We start from the raw sequence: 10,637 nt of genomic DNA, 5'->3' as shown, positions 1-10,637 counted from the left end.
ACTTGAAAAGCGCTACAGAAATGCAGACCATTTACCATTAACGATGAGTAAAAGACACAATTGTTAAAATTTTCATAATTCTTGCTGGCCAAATGACAGCACTTCTTAGCATGTTCAGTTTAATACCGGTACGAGCCAGCGGATGTCGCTGCAGTCACCAGAGAAAACAGCGGGGCCTGGTTTGGGAGAACGCCGCTGGCTTCCCATTCTTCCTCAAACACACAGACAGACACACACAACATGGCGGTCTAGAGCTCGGCCGACGCGTTACAGCGGACTAAACCCACCACCTCTAAACATGTCCGGACGATACACCCCGACGCAGCGATACCCAAAAGCGGATTGAGTTTTTCCTCCTCCAGGTCTTGTTTTTCGGGGGGAATTTACCAAGTCCACTGAAGGCGAAGTGTTGGCGGCGCGTCGGGAAATCTCGTATCCCTCCTCCGCTATCAGCGGGTCGGCTGCCCCCCACCCCGCTCTCACTCTCGACTCCAGGGGTGTGGAGGTAGGGGCCGGGCCCGGGGGCCGACAGCGTGGACTAGACAGCGGGCCCCGAATTCCGACTTTTTTTCCCCCCCGCCTCGGTCTTTGAGAGCTTCCTCTGGGCGTTACTGGAGTCTGGGTGAGTTTTGTTGTTTTGGGTTGTTCGCAGTCAGAATCACACATGGCGGTGCCATCATGTTTCCTTTCGCCCTCCCTCCCTTACTCATTTTACTGTGTACTTTTTTTGGTTAAGCTGTTTTTCGGGTATTATCTTTCTAACTTGTGTCTGGTGAACATTTTTATAACCTCCAGTGCAACCTTTGTTACAACTCGACGGGTAGCTCGGAGGCAGGGAGGGAAATATTAGTAAAGGGTTGGAGGGGGGGTTATGTGGAAAGATCCACAGATGATTTTAGAACCGGAAGTACCCCCCCCCCCACACACACACACACACCTCTAATTCTCTGCCTGGCTGTAAACTCCACTTTATTGATCACCTTTCTGTTGTTAACAAGATCGTTGAGTTGGATTTCAACAGGGAGGGATCACCCCAACATTATTATCCACGAGTCAAGTCAAATCACATTTATTTATATAGCCCTTAATCACAAAAAGGTCTCAAAGGACTGCACAAGATTACAATGACACCTTTACCTGATCTTAAACCAACATGCGGGCAAGGAAAAACTCAAAACCTAAGCGTGAGGAAAAAAGAAACCTTGTGAAGGGGCCTCACAAGTGGTAATCCCCCTTCCAGGATGACTACGGTGGAATAGAGTTAGCATTGAGTTACACAAACATAGTAAACATCAATAAAAGAGAACACTAGGTAACATGTTGAAATTTGTCCGGAAAGTGCATGACAGCAACGACGCCCCCAGCCTGTAAACTAGTCCAGAAAGTCCATGATGGCAATGACGCATCTTCCCATCTCTGCCAGCTGGTCAATGCAGCCGTTGCATGACCAGATGTGATAAAAATTCAAATTTCGGACCGAATTTTCCCCTGATATTCAGAGCCAATGGGGTTCCGAAAAAGGTCATCTTCTTATTGCTTCCATGACTTAAATAATACAAGATGTACTGTACAATGCAAGGACTATGAGAAGAGAACATATGGATGGCGAGCCACGCGTGGCTCTTTTAAAGTGAGCTTTATTGTTCTTATTTATTGTTTATCCATTATCGGTCAAGTCATAATACGCTACAAAGCCAAGGGGATGAGACACTTGCTCTCTGCCAAGAGGCTGAGTCAAGGTCCTAGCCAACTTCATAGAACTGTGGTTCTGACGTTTATTGTCTGGCTAACGGCAATCAAGCTAGAATCCGTCCTTCAATGAAGCACACAGTCTAAAAATCACAGCCGGCAGATTGAACGCAAAATGATATAGGTACTTTGTTGCAGACCTGCAAATTCTGGGTCCCCGTTGATAGTAATCCAAGGAAAAAAAGTGTATATTTCCAAAGGTAAGGGTGGGAAAAATATATATCCATTATTGTCCGCCGTGTCAACAAAAACTCACCTTTACCGGTCCCCACTTTCCCATCAGCGTTGGTGTTTGATCCGCCCCTCTTTTTTAATTTGCTCGTGCAGAATAAGTGTCTCAAATAAATACAAATAAATACATTACAAAAATATACAGTTGCAAATGCATATTACACATATTTACAAAGAAAGACGGTACATCGAGAGAGTTTTCAAAGCTTTAATAATAATAATATAAATTTCATCCTAAACCCTACCTTTGGGAGGTAGCCTCACGCTACTAAAAAGACGCTCGTATACCTGCAAATTAGTCTGTTAAGAAAATAAAAGCCGTAATTGTAAGAATCCCGGCTGAAAGTAAGAGTCCCGGCTCCTTGGCTTTGTAGCGTATTATGAACTGACGGATAATGGATAATTAATAAAGAAAATAGAACAATAACCCTTAAAAAAACCCACCCCCCCTGGCTCCTTGGCATTGTAGCGTATTATGAACTGACCGATAACGGATAATGGATAATTAATAAAGAAAATAGAACAGTAACCCTTACAAAATTAGATTTAAAGATCCATTATTCCAAAATATTTAGATTTTTTTTTCCAGTAGCAACCACACCATATACTTTTAGACAAAATTATACAAAGCTGCTAAACCTCCAAAAGAAAACTACTTCTTTGGTGCATTTAATTTCACTATGTGCCGTTTGATGATTTCCTAAACTATATGAAATAATAATTATACCAGAGCCTGTGTCTCATACCAACAAATATGACACTTATTTCTCTTCCCCCAGCAGTTACTTATGCTTGTTGAAGTTCATTTTGACTGTCATTTGTTTCATGAGGAATAGTTTCAACACAAGGTGCCAGCAGAGTTTCTTTTGTAAAAATGTCACAAAATACTGCAAACGAGAATGAGCCAGATGTATTAACCTCCAGTTATGTGACATATTCACACTTCTAACTTTAATAATGGCGTGGTCATTATGTGCCTTGTTTTATACATGTGAATTTTAGACATCTGTGTAATCTTCAAACACTTGTCTTAAAAGTCCAAAAGATAGTCATTGGTCATTCATTATTTTTTCTTAACTTCCACAAACTTCACACTTGGAAAAATACCCAGGAGAGGGTAATAGGTAGATGTCACACTTCCATGCGTGTTACGATGCATCTCAAAGGCTAGAAAGACGCTAGATATCTAAATGACACTTCTTCTTTCCAGCGGCCAGTGATAGAAACACAGTATTGCTCTCCGGTCCTCAAAGCATTATAAAAAAGGAATTTTATCTTATTTTGTGATTAAGGGCTATATAAATAAATGTGACTTGACTTGACTTATCTCTGAGCAATATGTTCCCGACCCCTGCCTTTAAGGGACATTGTATGATATTTGAACACTAGATGCCGTTGTAGTCTGAAGTGCAACCAAAGATGAGTGCCACATAGCACAAAGAAGAATGCAAAATCACCAATCTGCAAAATTCTTCTGATTTATAATGTTATCTTGAACATCTTGAATTTTATCCAGTATTCCTTTAAGGGATACAGTCAATCACATTTTATGTACATTTGATATCAAATCAAATTTATTTGTGAAACACTTTTCAGTCAATAAATTGCAATTTAAACTGCTGTATAAAAACACAGTAAACAGTATGTCTATAAAATCCCCTCATGTATCCCCGCTCAAAAATCCGAAACACGTAATACAGACACACACAATGGTTAAAAAACAGTAAAAACAGGAACAGTCAACAAACTGCTGCCAGAGGACCTCAGGGACTGTGAGGGCTAATATAATAAAAGCAAATCAGACAAATAGGATGACCCAAGAAAGTTAAGACATTTAAAAACTAGTAAAAGGCCCTTTAAATTTAGGGGGCTCATGTTTTGTGAAAAATACACATTTCTCGACCTACATGTGTTGAAGAAAATTCACTTTTATTGTGTAGTTTTGCTTTTTATTCAAATCAATATTTTTGTTTTCCAATGAATCAAGTTTTTTTTTACCACTAGAAAGTGATATATCATACACCGTGTCTTTTTAATTGCACCAGTAACCTCAAACCTATTGGAGAACTTACAACTGTGTCCTGGGCGCTGATAGAAGCAATCCGAATAAACTGTCTACATGTCTAGTGAAAAAAAAAATGTAGGTGGGTAACATTTCCACATTTAACTTTTGACATTATTAATAGAATGATTTCATTCTGTAAAGTCAACACAGCACCCTGCTTGTTTGGCCTTGCTTTATAGATAGGCTACTTTGCTGTTTACAAGGTGTGTTGTACATGGCTTTCATAAGCATGGACTTACAATACACATGGATGGATACAACTGTAGCATCCACAATATGGGGACTGTAGCATTTTGCTGTTGGGGCAGAAAATCAACTAATACAAATGAGGCATGTTTAGCAAGTAAACCAAAGTTAGTGTGCATCATTCCTCTCGGACTACAAGTCCCACAATGCTTTACAGCATAATACATCCCAATAAAGAAACTGCGCGTGCACAGTAATTTGCACAAGTAAACGGATTCCTTGTGTTATGCTTTCGTACGGACAGGTATTTATGGTTCTTCCCTTGCGAAATTCACGTAAATATAAGTGGTTATGGATCTAATCAACCACGGAAACTAAAGAGAGTACAGTGTATGCATTTTTATAAAATTATGCAATCTTTCTTTTTCAGCGTGTATGCACGTGTGAGCAAGGTGCTATACACAAGTTGTTACTCAACCCTAAACTGTGATGACACCCACCCCCAATCCCATTGGTTAGGCTTGCGCAAGTTCCACCTTTACTACAGTGCCATATGCAGAACCATCTGCATGCACGTTATGGCGCTTCATTACCAATCTCCCTTCTGCTGTCTCTACTGTTTTTCAAGCTATTTTTAGAAAAAATGTTTTATTTTCGTCTTGTGCATCTCCAGTGACCCTCACGCTGTAGTTTACTGTCGGCCTAGTTTGTGGATAAACGTCCGTATTGAATGGACACAGAAAGTAGACTTTGGCGCAGTGACAGGAATTGACTTTTTGGGTGGGACAAGAACCGTATTTTTGTTTCCACCTGTAGGCAGGCAGAATTTTCCATGGAGGGGCACTGTGCTTCTGCTCCACACAAGACGAATACAGCTCCATCTAGATTATTCTAAAGCTTTGTGGGACATACGTTTGATTGCAATTCATCGGTTGCTGGAGTCAGTGATTTATGTTTGCAATGAAAGAAAGTTACCTTGTGGATCTGCATGTAAGCAAGTCATATTGCATCTGAGTTCTAATTAAATTTCAATTTGGCCTCGCTACATAACCTTGCATTCTTAAATGATACAATACAAAAGAGGTTTGAGGGAAAACTTGTTTTGCTTAATCTTTTTTGGTTTAAAACCCATCCAAGATAAGATAGTTGCAATGTGTTTCTTTTATTTATGGGCAACACAACAGGGAACCCCTTTATTAATTCAACCTAAGGAAAGGTTGACTTTCTACATCATTCAAAAAGTATATTGTATTTTATTTTAAAAAGCAACCACCTGGCCATTTCCTGTTGAAGTGTTGGTTGCCTTTCCCTTTTCCCCATATCAATATTGAGAATTAGAATAGAAGATTTAGCAGTTTACTATGTAAAGGTTTGAATGCATTTATTATGTCGATGCAAGGTTTTTTAAACTTAGTTCAGTCACATTTTTTCAATAGCCCATAATCACTAAATGTCTTAAAGGTCTTTACAGATGTCAAGTCAAGTCACATTTATTTATATAGCCCTAATCACAAAAAGGTCTCAAAGGACTGCACAGGATTACAATTACACCATTACCTGATCTTAAACCAACATGCGGGCAAGGAAAAACTCAAAACCTCAGCGTGAGGAAAAAATAAACCTTGAGATGGGGCCTCACAAGTGGCAATCCCCCTTCCAGGATGACCAGGGTGGAATAGATTTAGCATTGAGTTACAGTACACAAACATAGTAAACAGAGTAAAGAGAACAGTGGGTAACATGTTGAAATTTGTCCAGAAAGTGCATGACAGCAACGACGCCCCCAACCTGTAAACTAGTCCAGAAAGTCCATGACGGCAACTACAATTACACAATCCCAAAATCAACGAAAACCCACTCATATTGTCCAAGATAGTATTTATTCATAAAGTAACAGCAGGAATCTATTTTACAGGACGATTTTGTTTTTGTATCATTAAAAAAAGTAACCAATTCTTAACTTTTTCACAACCATGAGTATGGATGAAATCAGTTAAAATGAAATGTAACACCACAAATTGAAGTGCATTGTAAAGCCATGGAACAAATTGGCACCTAGCACATGTGGTTATTAAAGAATTAAGTCGTGGAATTCTAAAGAGCTCCGTTATTCCAGCTCAACGATAAAAGTACATCATGTTCATTTGCTTCATTTTGAGTTTTTGTCAGGCCACATTGATGATTTGGAAGTAGAGGAGCCACTGTAATACCAAGCAAAACAGGTAACACATCAGGCTGCTCTCTGTGAAAACAACCCTCAAAAACTAAAAAGCTTTAAGCCGATCGTGGGAATGTACTGTCATCACACTGCAGTTTTGTCATGTGGCAGATGTCTGTTCAGCTTGCTTTGACCTCTTATCTCTTGAGAGGAAAAGGAGGAGACAGGAGTCTGATATGGGAATTTGGAGTTTAGTTTTCCATTGTTAAAGAAATCTGTAAGCACAGCAGCTCCAGGAGGATTCAATTTTGAGTTTATATCACCTTTAGAAATGTTATTTAAGACTTTATTTAAGAAAAAAAAATTGAATCCACCCTCTATGATTTCAATCTTTGATGGATTTTGAGATATTTTTGAATTTGTTGCACCACTGGGTATGTTCACATGCAAGCAATAATTCGATTGCAAACAGAACATCGTCCCATTTTTGAGTATATAAAGCCATGTAAACGTGCACAGTAATCTCATTAAAGTCTTTGTCCGATTAAGATTATTCTCATTGCAATGGTTATCTTATTCCTCTCATTTTCCAATTACACGTGCATGTATACGCGTTCTGGGAATTCGACTGCTTGTGAGCACATGCAATTTCTCTCATTCGGGATATTTTTATGCCCCAAAGCACTGGAGGACTTGAAGTGCAGAGAGGAATGATACATGCAAACTCCGTGTTACTTGCTAAAAATGGCCCTGTGTTCAGTGGTTGATTTCAACTTTTTTTTTTTTATCTGCCCCCACAATGAAAATGCCTCAGATGTAACCATCTATATATAACTGATCTTACAGTTGTATCCGTCCATATATTTTGTAAGTCTATGCATTTGGCTAGCCACGCTAGAGCACATCCTGTGAACGCACAAGATGCAGCAATGTTGCTCACTTTTAGAGCACGGAGGGCTCAATCATGTTTAATCTGGTGACATTAATAAAATTGTATTTTATTCAATTCCAAAAGTTAAATCAGGAAATGTCTGTTTGCATAATGACAATGCTCCGTTTTATCCTTGTACTCAAAATACCTTCAAATGCTGTGTATACAAGGTTATTTGTCTGTCTTGAGACATGTAAACGATGAATTTGGATTGAAATCCAATATTCCGTTTCCATTTGGAGTACTGCCTGCATGTAAACGTAAATAAACTCGACTTGATTGATTCTCTAAATTGCAGGTCATTAATTGTAGTTTTCTCTTCCCTTAAAATGTAAGGTCTCCCTTTAATTGTTGATTGTCCACAAAATGGTCACATGGCTTAAGGCTTTAAGGTTCCTAATGATTATTTGCTTTGCACCTTCTAGTCTTTTCCATTTGGATTCAGTACCGTTTGAGAGGCGCCTGGAAAGAACCCTAAGAATCTCCCCTTACACCTTGCGCTAAGCACTGTTTTTTATATTTCTGTGAATAATATGTGCAAGCAAATCATCAATTTAGACTTCACAACATTAAAAAAGGCCACCCATGTCGGTGAATCAGCTCACATAGCATCCCTGTGCTTATCCTTTCCTCCCCAACAAGCCACCGGTTGATGAATGAATCCAGAACAAAGTCAAACCACACTAGCATGAAGCCGTATCCCTCAGACAGGGAAGTCCAGAGGATTGCGGCTGTTGTATGTGGCAACGGGGACATATAATCTGTGGTCTGTTGTGAAGAAAGAGTCCAAGCGGCCCCGATTTCAGCTTACTTCTGCCTCCCGTCAAGAGAAGCATTCACAGTATTCCTGCCGGCCCAGACACCCCACCCTCTGACACTCAACACATAGAAAGCGTATTAATATGCAATGAATGGACAGAGAAGCCACCATTTTCTTCTTTAACCACTGGTTGATCAGAATGATTTACTAAAAGGCCAGAGGAATAAAACTAGAGGAAAGTTACACTTGACCTTTGTAGCTGTGTCAGCCAGCCCTCTAGCTATTCTAAATGAGGTTTGTTGATTTTGCATCATCATCTACAGCTCTAAATTCACCCTAGGATGAGTAGAATAGTACAGCGGTGATAATGAAACTTGCATCCAACTGCTTTGTGATTGGGCATCCAAAAGTAAAAAAAATAAAACCTTGATTGTCTTATTAGTAAGATTAGGTCATTCATCAAGCCTCGTTGACACTGAATTGTTTTTGAGTTTCCTTGGAGATGTGGTTTTCCGCAATGCTGTATGATAGTTACTTGACAAGCTGAATATTCCCTTAATTTTGAATAGACCTCTGGTGAAAGTCTGCTATTTATTTTACTACATAATCTCTTATGATTTTAACCATTGGATCTTTAGGAAATTCAGCTAGCTGCTACATCTTTCGGTTAACATTTTATCGAACAGGTCATGAAGTAATTTAAACAAATCTTATCAAAGCATCCCTCTCTTGCTAGGAAATGACAATACAGTTTACGTGACTTTGGGGTGGTACAGTGGAGCCAGTGGTTGGATGCAGAAGGGATTGGTGACGGCGGATTGATTTGATTTGAAAACTTCCTCTTGCGGGGATTGTCATGTCCTTAGAAGACTTTGTTGCTTGAACCCCCTTCTTATTTGTTCTTGTTCGAATTGTTACGTGGTAATGGCAATATTCCTTAACAGTTTTAATGATGCTTGTGCCTTGTATGAATTTCTGGATATTCACAAGCTTCATTTCCATGGTTTTCTTGGTTTGCATCACTGCAAGTCTTGACACCCATTGCTAGGAAATGCAGTAAAAAGATTGTGTCGTACTAACTCGCAAAGTCTTTTTTGGCATTTATGGACGGAATGCAGCAAATAGCATCAACTTGACGCAAACCAATAGCAGACCAACATCTTATTAGATGCCCACCAGTTGTAGCATAACTCACTTAGTCAATGAAGTTCAACATTGAAACGTTTTATTGTATGCAAAATTTTTTTTAACATTGCAATGTAAAACCCATTGTAAGGTATCGAAGCCGTAACCTGGGGCTCTAATGTACCTTGTAACCCTGTTTTTATGAGCTGATAGTAAAATGCAAATCTGACGTCAACATTTCAATACCTGCCAACCCTATTCTCCATGATATTTAACTGTCTGGGTTGCCACAATCCAGTCATTTATCCCATAACGTCCAAATATCTCCTTGTGTGTCTGTCTGTGTGTATTCATTGTGAAGCCCTGAATACTCAGCATCAATGTTTTTAACACCCAATTTGTTTTCTAGCCATTCAGCCAATAATGTTCCATTAAAAGCATCCAATTTGTGCAGGATGTTGCGCAGTCTTTGGCTCGCTCACTGCTCAAGCATCTGTAAACAAGCAGATGGGATGGATTATTCCAGGGTCAACATCACGAGATTAAGACCACAGATTATCACAGTTTTGTCGGGGAGAGCGCGGTCTCTCTTGGGATCCTGGATTAAAGTTTGCCCTCCCACCCTGCCGCAGTCATGTTTTGGGTCGCATGATTACCAGCTTGAAAATATTATGACAACAGTGCGCAATTTTACTTTTCTGGGTGTCTGAATGACAAGTGTTTGTTTGTTGGGTTTGTGTCATTACAATAAATATTTGTGTAGCCAGTCAAGCCACAACACGCCTAAAGGCAAACATGCCACCCTCCGATGATAATGATTTTGTTTACAGAAAAGAGGAACATTTGTAGAGTAATCACATCTTTATTTTGTTTTCAAAATAGGAAATGCAGTGGGTGATTCCCTGTGCGATGAGACAGTGAAAGTAACTATATGTCAGTTTTTTTTTTATTTATATCAAATTATGAGATTCACACACAATTGCAACTAGTATTCACATTATGAAATAATGGTTATGGGTGGTGCATACAAACAAGGCTTGTTACACATAATTAGCTCATTTCTTCTTGTAAAGCAAGTTTCATTAAAAGAGGTGTAATGGATTTTCTAACACTTTGTCCTCATTTTGTGTTTTAGAAAACTGCCGTGCGAATGAGTGACTGACTGAACTTCGTTCTCTCAGGTACAGAAGGGCTAATCTTGTATTTATTTTAATTTTTTTAGAAGGAAAGGAAAAACAACCAAAAATGAGAATGATATATTGGGAAACTTTTGCAATGTGAATAGAGTATAAAGTTACGTTAAATTCTGGACTATAAGCCGCTATATTTTTCTACATTTTAAACACTGCAGCTCACAATTTATGTGGACTTATTTCCTTGCAAAGCATATGGCGTCGGCAGCGGTTTCCAAACGTGCGCATGGCCCTTCCCG

At 39.3% G+C, this 10,637-nt stretch overlaps 1 protein-coding gene across 1 annotated transcript in view; it reads left to right on the top strand.

The window, feature by feature from the left end:
• The first annotated feature begins 226 nt into the window (after positions 1-226).
• The window catches only part of ptpra (protein tyrosine phosphatase receptor type A), a 47,653-nt gene continuing 37,242 nt past the window's right edge, over positions 227-10,637 (top strand). Inside the window, exons 1-2 of the mRNA XM_088338011.1 lie at positions 227-622; positions 10,341-10,386. The gene's annotated coding sequence lies outside the window, so the exon portion shown is untranslated. The remainder of the gene's footprint in view (positions 623-10,340; positions 10,387-10,637) is intronic.

Source organism: Urocampus carinirostris, chromosome 6 (genome assembly GCF_059441175.1).
Source record: "Urocampus carinirostris isolate Australia breed hairy pipefish chromosome 6, RoL_Ucar_1.0, whole genome shotgun sequence".
In the NCBI taxonomy this organism is placed as follows: domain Eukaryota; kingdom Metazoa; phylum Chordata; class Actinopteri; order Syngnathiformes; family Syngnathidae; genus Urocampus; species Urocampus carinirostris.
Note: the sequence above shows the minus strand (reverse complement) of the source record. Positions and strands in the feature narration are given on the sequence as shown.